The following is a 14,828-nucleotide window of genomic DNA, read 5'->3' on the forward strand; positions in this document are numbered from 1 at the left end:
CAAGCTCATTGTGAAAAATGAGTGTTAGATCTTTGTGCCTTCTAAAGGGCTTGGGCTAGTTTGCCTCTTTAAGGCTTTCACCCTTCTCTTTGTCTGTTCTTTGTCTTTGGCCCAGGGAACCCCCAATTCAGCGGGTGCTGGGGACATCTGCAAATTCCCTCACACTCATCACCCAGACAGAGTCTCAGGCCCAGCCCCTGGCAGGGACACTTAGTGGACATTTCCGATGCCCACATGGATCCACCTGCTCCTCCAGGCTTTGGAGGAGCACCGACCTGCGGTTCCTTCTGGGAGTCTGTGGCTTGTCTGTGACCACAGGGCCCCGCTCTGCATTCAGTCCCAGCCACGCCTCCTTTTAATTGTAGAGAACTGCTGGGTGGTATGGTGTGCAGGTCTTCTCACCTTGCCTTGCCTCTCTTCCTCTGGAACGCCTCTGAGATTTGGATGTGGGAGGCTCTTCCTTTACTCTTTGTGTTGTTTCAGCTCCTTCCGTATTATTTTTCGCTTCTTTGCCTTTCCTGTTAGCACTACTTTCTTAGTACAATCTTTCATTAATTCTCTCTTCAACTCTGTCTACTCTTCAGGGTTCTACTGCTCATGAAGCTGTTTGTTCTGATCTTTACAGTTTTTCCAGGATTTCTACTTAATCATTTTTCTTTTCCTTTTCCTCTTCCCCCACTTCCTCTCTTTCTTCCTCCCCACTTTTTTGCAGAACTGGGCATCGACCCCAGGGCCTCACACATGCTGGTCAAACCTTTCTTCACTGGACTGCATCCCTAGTTCTTCCCTCTTTTTGATTTTTAGCTGCCCTGTGGTTTCACAGTGTCCTTTGGTTGTTTACCGTTGTCCTTGGCCTGTGTCTTTGAGAATGACATACAATTAAACAACCCCTTTGATGTTTGCCCTGTTATTCAGTTTTCTTCAGGGACTTTCTCCAACTGGCTGCACCTTCTCCAATTGGCTGTACTCTTCTCTTGGGCTCTGAAGTGCTGTCGTAAGGTCACCTGTCATTTGGTTTGTTCCCAGCTGCTCTTCTTTCTCTTACCCCCTGTGCCTGGCGGCCCCGCCCTGGCCCCTCCTGAGGTCAGGTGAGCAGTCATCCAAGGGGATCCAGGCTTGCAGTCACTGCTGCACCCTGTTCCAAGGGAGGGCGGCCCCCAGCTCCAGCACGCGTGGGGGTGTGGGTGTTCTTCACCCCTGGAGGGAGGTCCTGCTGGTGCCACTACTGCTAGGCCTGAAGATGGGAGTCCTGAGCCTTCTGTCCCCTTCCATTGCTAAACTAAAACAGTTTTCTCAGACGAGCTTTGCACATAAAGTGTGTGCATGTGTGTGTGCGTGTGTGTGCAGGTGTGCACGTGGGGATACTTTTAAACACATAAAGCAGAAAATACGATTCAAGGTGACTCTAAAATAAGGAGATTTTCTGGGCGTGGTAGCACTTGTCTGTAGTCCCAGCACTGTGGGAGGCTGAGTCAGAAGGGTCAAGACTTTGAGCCCAACCTGGGCAACTTAGTGACTTAGCAAGCCCTTGTTTCAAAACAAAAACTCAACATGCTAGAGTACAGCTCAGTGTGAAAGCCCTGGGTTCAATCACCAATAGCCATGCCCCAAAAGAAAAGGAAAGAAAAAAAAAAAAAGAAAAGAGAAAAGGGGATTTTTGCATGCAACACTCAGGAGAGAGGGGAGGGGCCACTTCTCCAGAGAGCAGCTCGTCCTTTCCAGGGCCCCTTGCCCGCCTCCTTTGGTGTTCATTGGCCTTCATTGCCCACCTGTCCATTTCTGAGCCAAACCCTATGCACTAGGAAAATGAGATGCGTTGATTGGCTTAGACTTTGAATTTCTGACCAATTGCTAATGAAGGAAGCAGAGCTTTCTCTGATTGGTTGACACTGTCTGGTCCTGAGATCTATCCTCCAATCACAGGGGTGCTGCTTCGGGAGGCGTGACTAGGAAACCTCCCCATTTCCATGAGAGTATCCTGAAGCTGGCTGCGTTTCCATGATGATGGCCACCTTGCTCCTTGTCCTTTCCGTTCTGGCTAAGGCTAAGAACGCTTTCTGGTCGCATCCTGACTTAGAGTGCAGTGTGGTTGAAAACGCAGGATGAGGTGTGTGTGTGCGTGCACCTGTGCCTGTGTGTTTGGCGTGTATATCTAGGAGCTGAACATGCGTGTGTTTGGCACCACGAGGATGCACACATGGGGAGTGCATACGTGTGTGCATGACTGCACACACTTCCTTGTGCCTTTGTTCCCAGCACCTGGAAATGAGAAGTCACTTAGGATTTACACAGCAACCAAGCCACACTCCGTCTTGACCATGGTGAGTTTAGTCAGAGCAGAAGACCCTGGTCTGCAGGCTGTGGTTCTGTGTTACTCTCGGGAAAGAGCTGCCTGGTAAGGGAATGGGGGAAGTTAACTACCACCCTTCCCTAAGGGTTCGAGTGAATAATTGATCTACAGAAGCATTAGAAGAAAATTCAAACTCACAACAGTGCGATGATGGACAGCCCTCTGGGGGTAACAGGTGACCCTGGACTTTAGGGCTGTCAGTCTGCCAAGCTTTCCCCCATGAGACCTGTGCAGCAGGGACTTAAAAGCCACCTCAGCCCTGTTGGGTTGAGCCCATCCCATCTGGAACCTTTGGGACCAATGAGCCGTGATGGGTTGACTTATTAGAAAATTCTAGACCAGCAAAGCCTACGGATGCCTCACACTTGGGTCAATCACAAAACTCAGGGCAGAGCAAGTTGACAGTGATGAGACTCAGGTCAGCCCTGAGCGGGAGCCACTGCCATTGCCACCTAACACTCTTCAGGGTCTCCTTCCAGGGGCCAAGGTTCCCCCAAAGCCCTCCTCCAGAGGACGGGGTTGTCCTACATTTAAGTTCCTGTGGCAATCCCTCTTCTTATGAGGCACGCTCTACTTTTTAACACAGTGTTTTTAGTGTGAAATATACCACTGCCCCTCCCCCAGCAAGTCTATCTTTCCAGCAGCCCAGTAGCCTGAAGTGACCGGGCCAGCTCAGGTGAGTCACCAAGGAGATAAAGGAGGAAAACGCTGCCTGGCAGGGATGGAGCACCCCAGGAGAGGCGGGACCTGGCATTCAGAGGCACTGGGCCTTAAGGAAGCAAAGCCTTCAAAATCGGGCAGGCAGGAGCACGGCTGTGCTGTGTCAATTCACCTGCGAGGAGGAAAAGGGAGCAGGGTTCTAACGTTACATAAACAGAGACTCACAGCTGGGGACACCGTTCCGGGGACAGCATTCTCTGGGAGGACAGTCAGCCAGCAAGAAGGTAGCGTTTCGGTGACTTGGACACCAGTGACAGCAGGTGTGCAGGACGTGTGCTTTCCAGGCACTGGCTGTGTCACCAGGCCCTGGAGGAAAATGGTACAGTGATGTGCAGTTTGTATATAGCGCGTCTGATTTTCATAATGTGCGTGGTGAACTCAGTAAACGTTATGCACCTTATGTTTTGAGTATGTGACTCTTCAGTCAGCCTCATTACATCTTTTATGGAGTTTAAATTCCTCTAACGGAGACATCAGCTCTGTCTGGGGACGTGCGGTGGCTCTGGATACACAGCCAAGGGACTCAGGGCTGCTGGTGGCTTTTCAACGTCAGTAATTCAACAACGTGATAATTGTGTTACTTTCCTTTTCCTTGTTTTCGCTTTTCTTTTTGAGACAGGGTCTCATTATAGAGAACAGGCTGACCTCAAACTCAGTAAGTAGCCCAGGCTGGCCTTAGACTCCAGACAGTTCTCCTGCCTCAGCCTCCCGGGTTCTGGACTTACAGGAATCCATGGCCATGCCCAGCTTCTGGAACCCATTTTAAAACATCAATCTGCATGGTGACAAAACCCGGAGAGTTGCCCCTTGGTGTGGCGGATCCCTTTAGAGTGGAAGTTTGTGGTGTGGGCTCACTGGGCTCACCTGGGAGGTTAGAGTCCTCAGGACACCTGGGTGCTCCCCCTCCACCCCAAGGATGCTGACCTAAGTGGCCAAGGTGAGGCTAGGTCTCTGGAGACTGGAGAGGCTGGGTGGGTGCCCTGGTGCCAGGGCTGAGGGCTGCACCCTAGGGTCTAGGGTCCACTTGGAGGAGGGCAGCAGAGCCCGGCACTAACCATGCACCGCACCAGGACACTGGCCACTACTCCTATGGTCATGATCACTACGGTCACTGACTTCGAGAGAGGAGGGTCTTTCCTGTCAACAGCCAGGGAAATGATCAAATCCCAAATTCCAAGGCTGCTGTCTGCTGCGGGCACAGACAAACTGCAAGCCAGAGCGTCTAGGTGGGGGACCACCGGACAGGACACTGGCAGAGATGGATTTTATCTGAAGGTTAAGAAGTCCTCTTCTCCTGCTAAGTCTTTACGAGGCACAATAAAAAATATGGTGACTGCAGTAGCTGAGACCCACCCACCAGAAGGGCAGCTAAGGAAATCGCAAGGCTGTGTCCTCCCACCTTATTCAGTGGCCCCATGTGACTTCCGGCTCCTCCCCGAAGTCAAGATGACCATGAAAGGGAAACATTTTGAGCAGATTCAGGACATTGAGGCAGCCAGAACAGCACAGCCAAAGACCCTCAGGAAAGAAGACCTGCAGGAAGCAGCCGGGACGGTGGGCTGGGCTGTTCACCGGCAGTGGGTATCGTGAGGCAGATTGATGGCCCCGTGTTAACTGTAGCACATTTTTTTTCTTTCTTTTTTTTTTTTGGTACTAGGAATTGAACTCAGGAACTTGCAATTACCAGGCAGGCGTTGTGCCACTGAACTATGTCCCCATCCCTGTAGCACATTTTTAAAGTTTAAACACCCGTGGTATTTCTGGATCGCACTTGTGTACCGGGAAGCTGACAGAGCCTGGAGGCCGGGAGAAGTGCGTGTGGCCACAGTGTCTTGTGCACGCTGTGCGTTCGGGTGTCTCCACGCAGTCCTGAGTGTGCCCTTCCTGTCCCTCCTGTGTCCCGGCCTCGCAGGTTCTCCTGCTGACTCAGGGCAGGTGGCTTGGCCAGCTGGGGTCTGGGCACAATGTGAGAAAGCAGAGCTGGGGTACAGTGGGAAGTGACTCCTTCCTGGTCGGCAGCTGGGTGGGTGATTCCTGGCTAACTCAGGCTTCCAGGGAATGGCTTCCAGGAACACTTCTGCACCATTGTGCCAGGTACCCCCCAAAACCTCATTCAGTGTCCTCAAGAGAAAGCACTGGGTTGGAGCCAAGGAAAGCCAAAGTGTCCTGTCCACTCAGCAAAAAGCAGAACAGCCATCAAATGGGGCCTGTAATCCCAGCCCTGGAGATGCTGAGGCGGGAGGATCACTGTGAGTTCAAGGCCAGCCTGAACTATGTTGTGAGACCTTGTCTCAAATTTAAAAAGTAAACAAACAAAACCAAAACAAAATCAATAGCTGTCAACAAGAGTAAGCAAAGAGTGCGTGGCTCAGAAATGTAGTTAACCAGTGTTTGTAGATTGAACACAACTGCATTATTTTTCCGGATGTGTGATTTTGCTAGCTTTTCAATATGCTCTTTAGTCTCATTATAAATAAACGTCCACTTTTGAGCTGCTCAGTGGCTATACCTCGGCACCTCGTATTTTAGGGAGCCCCTCTGGAGTGTTGGGACTTCACTCTGCCCGAGCTGCTTGAGCCACTGGGCCTTGGTGAGCATCCTTTGTCCTCCGGGTGGCCTGAAGACCCCTGCCTGCCCCCATCTGTTCTGTGTCTTGTTCTGAGCCTTGGTTTGTCTTCTGCCTCAAAGCCCCTTCAGGTCTGTCACTTCAGACAGGATGGGGGGAGATCCCCAAATTGCCACTTGCCCAGCTGGGACTGAGGGGACCTGGAACCCGAATCCCAGTATGCTAGCTGGACACAGGGGCCGTCAGGGGTGCAGGCTGCCCCCTCCCCCAGCTCCTGCCAGCTCCGCAGGTGTGTCCTGTTCAACTGGAAAAACCAGGCTCCTGTGGCCACAGGCCTGTGACTGGTGACCGCAGGCAGTGGCAAAGAGAAGGACAAGGACTTTCAGGTGCAGGTAGGGAGGAGAGAGGCCAGATCAGCCAGTGAGGGGCCTTGAAGCCCAGGGCTTGGGCCAGGCTGGCGGGCAGCATGTGGGGTGGGCGGGAGGTCAGGGCCATCTGGACCCTGCTGTGACCAGGCCCTGCTCAGGACAGCATTGCTCTTCTGACAACCTGGCTCCCCACAGCGGCTATGCCGGCTTCTGACCCCATCTAAGCTCTGCACTCCAGCCAGAAGCAGCGGTGGCCGCCAGCCTCTGCGTCAGCGTCCTCCTGGGACATGGTGGGGAGCGCAGGCAGGAGCGCCCTGCCCTGCCTGAGCCACAGCACAGCTAGCAAATCAAACCTTTGATTACACTACCACCTGGCTAAGGACCAGGCTCGTTAGAATAATGATTGTGAGTAGCTGGGAATAGCGCTCCATCCCTGTTATTCCATGACTCGGGGAGGCTGAGGCAGGAGGATCATAAGTTAGAATCCAACATGGATGATTTAGCAAGTTGAGAGAATGTGTTTCCCCAAAATAAAAATAAGAAAGTGCTGGGGTTTGGCTCAGTGCACAGACCCTGGGTCCAACCCCTAGCATTGCAATTAAATAAATAAATAAAAGATTGTGATTCTGTGATAGAATTAGTGTCACAACTTACATTTTAAAAAGTGTTGGCCGAACTTGTTTGCCGTTGTGCTTTCATTCCCTGCTCTGAGGAAGAGATGCCTTCCCCGTTCCTGATGAGGGGTTGACCCTGGGGAAAGGACCCAGCCTGGGCTCCTCACCTCTGTGGCGGGGCTCCCCCACCACTGCCTCTTCAGGCACCTCTGGCTCAGGGCCATCCACCCACATGCTGCACCTTCAGGGTATCTCCGGTGAACCCTGAGGTTCCCTGGGCTGTGCCCAACGGGACCTCCCCTCAGGCGCCAGCTCAGCGCCCCATGTGGAATAGTGCAGGGCCAGGGGCTCAGTGCAGCCACGTCCACGCGGAGGGACCCTCAGGCCAATCACTCTACACGCCTGCCTTGGGGACAGGGCTTCCTCCCTGGGAGAGCTGAGACCTGACCCTCCACTTGCCTCAGGCCTCCCCGTGTAGGGCTCCCTCTCCATCCCCCAAGCCTGGAAACCACTGCAAAGTGTGATGGGGCCACCAGCCTCTACGACCCCCAGAACACCAGCCTCTCTGAGGCCAAGCCCTGACGCTGACATTTCCCTAAAGTCTGTCCACAGAGAGACCCAGATGTAAATGTGAGGGTAGTACGTACATCCCAGCTCCCCCAACTCACAGGCATGAGACATATACATGTGTGCATATGCACACGTGAGCACACACACACATGCCATTATGTGATGGGGAACCAGACCCTCCTGGCTGGATCAGAGCATTCTGCCACCTGGCTGAGGTCCTTAGGTCTCTGGTCTAAAACCTGTTCCTAGCCAGAAAACCCCATTTCCTGCCTCCCCACCCCTGGCCCTTGCTGGTCTCTGCTTCCTTTGGACACAGCCCGGGTATTTGTCACTTGTCTCTTTGCATGTGTCTGGAGGGACAGCATGGATGAGACCGGCACCTGCCCTCTCTGCCCTGCGTGGCCCCGGGTGGCAAAGTTGGCACAGGCGTGGGGGACAGCCCAGTGCCCTCTCCCCAGGCTCATACGCTAGGGCAGGGCACGGAAGGTGCTCAGGGTTGCTGGGGGAGGGAGGCTCCTTCTGCTTGGCGGCAGCCTCCATCCTCTAGGGACATGAGGTACCTAGACCCCGCTGCCACAGCACCAGCCCAGCCTGCAGAACAGTAGGGCTCAGGTCCCAGGCCTTCCAGGTGCTGATGGCTGGTACATGCTTGGTGAGCTGGGCCCATGCTCTGAGGCTGAGCCTGGGGAGGCCAATCCCCCAAGCTTGAGGGAGAGGCAGGAAAGCAGGACGCTGAGGTCCTGCGGGGTGAGCGGATTCTACCCCAGCACAACACCAGGAGAGGAAAGAACTTCCACGGTGGAGTCTTTTGAAGTCTACGCATTCATTTCCGGCCCCTGGGCACAGATTCCCATCAAAGGACAGTGAGACAGGACACTGGTTCCATCGTGTGACCTAAGTAGAGGCCGGCATGGCCCTCAGGCTCGGTTCCTTCCCTTCCACCTAAGTGTGGTACCACCTTCCTGTCCGTGAGACCTGCTAGAAAATCGTTCTACTCAGCGTGCACATCCCAGGGCGACCACGGTGAGCAGCCCCTCCTGTGGTTGCAGTGTGTGACCTGAACCACCAAACAGGGCAACCCCAGGCATGGATGGAGGTCTGTGTGTGGCCAGCCTCGCCCAGGCCCTAGACTGCTTTGCTAGTGGTGCAAATTCTCCAGTCCTTGGGAAAGAGCCTCACATCGTCTCAGCTCCTTAGAGTGTTTGGTTACTTTCATCCTTCACAGTCCGAATCTAGGCTCTGGTGCTGACCGAGGGACAGAGGAGGTCACTGTGGGGGGAGTGATCAGTTTGCAGAAGGATGAGCAGCAGCGGCAGAGAGTGGAGTGCAGAGCATCCCGGAGCTCTGACCCAGCCACCCATACCACACTCCTGTGTCGGGGTGCCCAGAGTCTCCAGGCTGACTCTGTTCCTGCGGGACCCTGCTGCGGGGACCATGGTGACCATAGTGGCCCTGCCAGTCTCCCCACCAGCATTCCCCACTGTTCCTCGCTCCTGACACTGCCCAGGGGGCCTAGCATCCACAACAGCTGAGTGCACGTTGGGTGCAGTGGCCCCTGCCAGGCACCTTCACAGTGTGACAGACCCAGCCCCTCGCTGTGGCCCTCGGGCGCAGAACCCCTGGGTCCCCACTCTTGGCATTTTGAAGACCGCAGATATTCAAACACTAATTTTCACTTGGTTGCTTTTTCTACAGGACAATAGCTGGTTTCTTTTCTGATTTCCTTCCCTTTTCTTAATTTTTCTCTTCTTTTCTTTCCGCAACACTGGGATTGAGCTCAGAGTCTGCACACGGAGCTGTGTTTCCAGTTCTTTTTAAAATGTTTTGTGCAGAGCCTGGGTCTCCCTACATCACTGAATTGCCCAGAATGGGTTGGAACTTGGGATCCTCCTGCCTCAGCCTCCCAGAGTACGCAGATGACTTCTGAAGGCCGTGGAGGTAAAGGAGGAAGTGGCTCTTTTTCTTCTTTATAGCAGAATTATTTACTGGTTTTACAGCCAGGACAGAAAGACTTTTATGACCTGGGACAGAACGGCTGCTGCCCTTCTTTATGAGTTTTCTTGAGTCACGCTGATGAATCAGCAGCGTGGCGTGGTCATCAGACAGGGCCAGGACCCCAGGACAGCCCCTCTGGAAGCTCTGGGGACAGGAGAGGCCAGGTGTGACCCAGCACTCCTGGGTTGGTTAGCAGAGTAGCACTTGGTTCGGGTTGCTCCCCTGAAGGAATTTCACTGAGGCAAGGGGTCTCAGGTTTCAGGCACCCATTACCGTGCCCCCCCCAGGGGTCTCCCCAGGGCACCTTGCCCAGTTCAGGTTCTGTTGGCTGAGGCGTCACGAGGCAGCCTGGCACTGTGGCACCAGCCCATGGCAGCTGTGCCAAGGGTGCCTGCTTGACTCTCTTGCTCTCTCTGGAAAGCCACTAACACTGTCATGAAGGTCTCCTGCATCGAACATTCGCCACCCCTGAAAATCCTACCTCCAGGGCCACTGAGGGCTGTACCTGGGGACTCAGGACCCAGCCCCAAAATTTGGGGGAGGTCCTGGAACCACGAAGAGGGGCTTCTGATGATGCACAGGCACCAGGTTCAACAAAAGGGCATTGTTCCTTTTACAGCCTGACACACGGAGCCTTGCAGACCGGCCCCAGGGCTCGCCTGGCCACAAGAACAACAACCACAGCAACATTTCCTTGTTTGAACTGGGCCCAGGCTCCTGCACCTGAAGAACTTGCTGGGACCCTGGGGAGGGGACCAAGTCCTGCCTTTCCAGCAGACTGCAGACCTCGCCACTCCCTCAGGACACGGCCAGAGGTCCTCCTGCCACCTTGGCGCGGGGTGAACTCTACCCCTGCCTTTTTAGGGCCTCAGTGTGCTGTTCTGACGCCGAGCGCCTGTGAGGATCGTGGGGCTGGGTGACAAAGCTCCAACCCCTCTTCTTCTTTCGATTTCAGTGGTCAGTGAGGCAATCAATTCATATTTAATTTTGGGTCTTTGGGGACAGGGTCTCACTGTGCGATTCCAGTTGGCCTTGAACTCACTGTGCAGCCCACACTGGCCTTAAGCCTCCTGCCCCAGCATAATTTCATTTTGGACTTCAGTGTGAAGCTGGCCGTTTTGGGTGCTTTTCTGGACATTCCCGTGAGAGCTTCTGAGCATGCTGGAAGAATCTCTTCGGGGTGCATGTGTGGAAGTGGAATTTCTGCACAAATCTTGCATTTTCTTAACATTCCCTGCATGATGCTGAAAAGGCCTTCACCATAGTCACAGCAATTTGGACAGGCCTTCCTGGTCCCAGCCCTGCGGGTCCAGCATTGGCCATCTGTAGCATTGCAGGACGGAGCAGACCACCAACATGGCGGGTAGAAAACGGCATTTTATTATGTGTGGCCAGCCTCGCCCAGGCCCTAGACTGCTTTGCTAGTGGTGCAAATTCTCCAGTCCTTGGGAGAGAGCCTCACATCGGCTCAGCTCCTTAGAGTGTTTGGTTACTTTCATCCTTCACAGTCCGGATCTAGGCTCTGGTGCTGACCGAGGGAGCCTCGCATTTTATTATGTTTTTTTTTAGTGGGTACCGGGGATCGAACTCATGACTGCATTCTTGTAAGGCAGGCACTTATGCCGCTGAGCTAAATCCCCAGCCCTTTTTTATTATGACAAAAATAAATATAATTTGAAACTCTGTACCGTCACCTTTGTATAGGGCTGCAGATTGGACCCAGAGCCTCTGTACCAAGCTACGTTTCCTGGGCATGCACCTTCTTAAAAACCCTGATGCGAGGTCTCCCCTAACAATGAGTTGCCCAGGCTGGGCTCACCTTTCCGATCCTCCTGCTTCAGCCTCCCACAGTGCTGGAGTTGCAGGTCTGCACCACCACACCTGGCCGGTTTGAACCATTTTTAAGTGCATGATTCTGGGGCACCGGTGTGCAGCCATCACCTCCATGCACCCCGGAGCTTTTGCCTCTTTCGAACTGAAGCTCCATCCCCAGGAGACTAAATCTGTGGCCCCTGCCCCAGCCCTGGCCGCATCCTGCTCTCTGGACCCTTTGTGAGTGGCATTGTAGAGCAGCGTCCTTCCGACTCCTTTTGCTCCCTGTCCATCCACACGGTGTGCCGCTTCTCCAACTTTCATTTGTGCCCAGGCATTCCAATGGTGTGCACGTGTGAGTGTGTGTGCATGTGTGCGTGTGCATGTGTGGAGCTGAGAGGGACAGGCTGGTCTCTCGTGCCTCCTGCCTTGCGTCTACCCGTCTGGGGAGTGAAGGGGGGTTTGCAGGGAGGGAGAGCCAAGGGGTGGTCAGGGTGGACCCACAGGCTGGCCAGGAAACCAAGATTGTGACCCGACCGGGTGTCAGGAGGGGCTGGCTGACCGTCCCGGGACCCAGGACCTATAGCCGGTCCTGGGTGCAGGCGAGCTGGTGGCAGGCTGGGAAGGGGCTGCTGCAGGGCCGGCCGCCCTCCGGCTTTTCTCTGAGCTTTCCCCCCTGGCTCAGGCAGGCGGGCGCCCCCACTCGTGGGTACTGTGGTCCTTGTGCCCTGCTCTGCTCAGCATGCTCAGTCACGCCCAAAGTTAATCAGTGTTGTTTTTCTCCCCCAGGGGAGTAAGGTCAGTAAAGCAGGATAATTTTATTTGTTCCATGACTCTGCTTTCCGGATTTATGTGGCAGTATTTCCTTTACTCTGTGTCGCCGTCCTCCTGTCCCACACTTCCTGTGGCTTCCTCCTGCCCTGCTCCTGTGGCCTCACACAGAGGCCCTGCCACCAGCTGACAGAGAGAGAGTAGAGGAGAGAGGACAGCCTGGTCGCTGGCTGGCTCCCCTGCACCACCTGGAAGTGACAGCTGTGACCCCATGGTCCTTGCAAGTGGATAGACATGAGCTTTTACACCAGTCCTGGAGCCATAGCCGGGCTTGGCCCGCTGATGAGAGACCCAGTTTGAAAACCGGTAACCAGGAAATTTGGGGAAGTAGGGCATGGTGGGCCTCCGGAATGGGCAAAGACTGTGAAGCCATTTGGGTCCCGTGTGACTTTCACCCACAGGGACCTTGCCGCAGGAGGATTTTAACAACCAAGCGGACCCCCGTCAGCCTCCTCTCTCTGTTGCTCTCGTCACCTCCCAGTGGGCTTGTGAACGAAGTGGCCAAGGTGGGCTCCGTGACAGGGACCAAGGCCAAGCTGCCTGCGGCCACCATCAATCTCTCAACCCGCCGGGCCAACGGCAGAGACCAATACCAAGGTGCTTTGAGGTGGCACTGTCTCCTGGGGTCATCTGCCGGTGACCTGTGGCAGGTTGATCACACTGGTCTGGGGCCATCACGGGAAGGGCAGTGCTGTGCTCTTGTGGGAATAGAGTTTGGATGCCAGGTCCCCACATACAGCTCCTGTGTCCTACCTTGCTTCCCACCACCCTGAAGCTTGATAGGACAGAGGAATTCCCTTTCCAGGGTGACTCCTTGCAAGGCTGGGTCACATGCTCCTGAGGGCTGTGCATGTTCTGACTCAAGGTCCGATACGTGGTGCCGTTTCTCCCAAAGCCAGCATCTGGAGTTCAGGAATCACGGGTGGAGATTCGAGCGTGCTGCTCACCAGCTCGTGCAGTCAAATTTCCACTTCCTGTTCTCTGGCTTATCGATTCTGCAGGAAGGAATGGTCCCACCGGAGACAGACCTATTCAGTCAGAACTGTGGAGGCCACCGCAGCCTTCTCCTGTCTCCAAGAGGCAAAGGTCAGCATTGTTGTAGTGGCTGGGAATTCATCCCCAACATGGGGTTGGGGAGAAACAGGGCTTGCAGGCTGAAGGGGCGTCATGTGACTCAGACCAAGGAAGGCAGCCCCGGGCCTGGACCTTCAGAAATGGGGAGGTCTGAGCCCCTCACCGTGACCCGGAGACTGCAGCTGAGGCAGAGGGGCTCCGTGCTCTGCAGGAGGAAGTAGAGCTGAGCAGCCGGACCTGGGTGAGACTTGTGGTTACCATATTACTCCCTGCTTTGTCCGGACACAATAGCTGAGCTTAGTTTCCTGCCTCTCCTGTTCCCTCACCACGTAACAGCAGTAGCACTGACTTCACTGTACTGTCTGAAGTGTTGCTCATTGATGCCAGGGCCTCGGAGGAATGGGAGGTTGGGAGGTGCTGCCATCCCTCTGGTACTTCACGCCCTCTCTGGAGAGGGATCACTGGTAGCTTTTCTGCTCCCTGCAGCAATGGCAGAATCCCACCCTCATTCTAGTCTTCATTCGGGGATGAAGCACAGCTTCATTCTCTGGGTGGATGTGTGGTGGCGGCTTGCTATACAGACCGGCTGGTGGGCCTTAGGATGCTCTTGCTTCTGGGTATGTCTGAGGTTGTTTCTGGCAAGGACAGCACGGGACATGGTGTGCACCCCTCTCTGGAGGGCAAGCAGCATCCCACCTGCGGGTTGGAACAGGGTGTAGGCTGGAGGCGGTGAGCAGTACTCTGCCTCCCGCCTGGTGCCATCTCAGCCTCCTGACCACTGTGCCCCTGGCCCTCCGTCCCTCGGATGTGTACCGAGTCCACATCTCGGGCTCCTGGGCCTCTGAATCCCACCTTGGCTTGTTCTGTGTCTACCCCCTGTGGAGGGCGGACTAGGGGACTTGTTACCCCTTTCCAGGTCCTGTGTCTCTCCTCTGCACCTCCAGTTGATTCTGCTCCTTTGGAGAACCAGCCTGGCCCGTGGCATCCTAGGGAAGGCAGGAGCTGGGAGCTGGGAGCCAGGATGGACACCCATCCTGGTGGTGCGCAGGTGGATACCAGGGTGATCCCCAGCAGGCCCCGAGCATGCTGACGAGACTGGAAGAGCTGAGTGGCTACCCACACACCTAGACCTGCCCCCGACCTTAGATAGCCCTGGAAGCCCTTCTGCTCAGCCTGATGGACATCGAAACACAGATGGGGAGGACAGTCAGTGTCCCATGTGGCTGTGACTCAAAGTGGGGAAGGAGGAGGCGCTGCCCAGGAAGGGGCCTGGGCCAGGCAGCTGCGCTGGGTACCTTCAGGTGGCTCAGGCACTGTGGCTGGGTTCCTTTGCAGCAGTTCCTGTCAATCTCGGTGTCAGGTAGGGAGGGGGCACTGCGCTTCCCTCCCCCCTCCTCAATTCTGCAGGAGCTCTGTGAATGACAGTGCATGAGGCACCGAAAAGTCCTTGTGACTCATGGGTGCATGGAGGCCAGCGCCTCAAAACCACAGGACTCCACCAGCCAGATACCTGGACCCACAGAGCGTGCCCAGCGGCAGAGGGTTCCAGTCCCGGCTGCTGGTGAAGGTGAAGAGGGGAGACAAGGGCGGGAAGCACCCTGGAAATGCAGGACCCAGATGACAGAAGCCTTGGGAACAGCAGCCCTCCCATGGGGCCACCTTCCATGAGGACGGCTTCCCCTGGGCAGCTCCTCCAGCTTCTACATTTCCTGGGAATCGCCAGTGTGCCCAGAAGGACTCTTTCCCGGCGGCTGCTCTGGTCTCCTGCAGTAGTGTTTGGGACTGGGAGCATCCTGAACCCCCGCCCCCTCAGGTGGCCTAGTTGGCAGAGCCTCTGAGGGAGGGAGGAGCTTTCTAGACCAATGTATTGCCCAGCCCTGCGGCTGCTGCTCAGTCCAGACCCTTGGGAGGAGGGCCGAGGCCCGAGG

The sequence above is a fragment of the Cavia porcellus genome, unplaced genomic scaffold (assembly GCF_034190915.1).
Source record: "Cavia porcellus strain 051 isolate PalLab524CR breed Dunkin Hartley unplaced genomic scaffold, mCavPor4.1 scaffold_15, whole genome shotgun sequence".
In the NCBI taxonomy this organism is placed as follows: domain Eukaryota; kingdom Metazoa; phylum Chordata; class Mammalia; order Rodentia; family Caviidae; genus Cavia; species Cavia porcellus.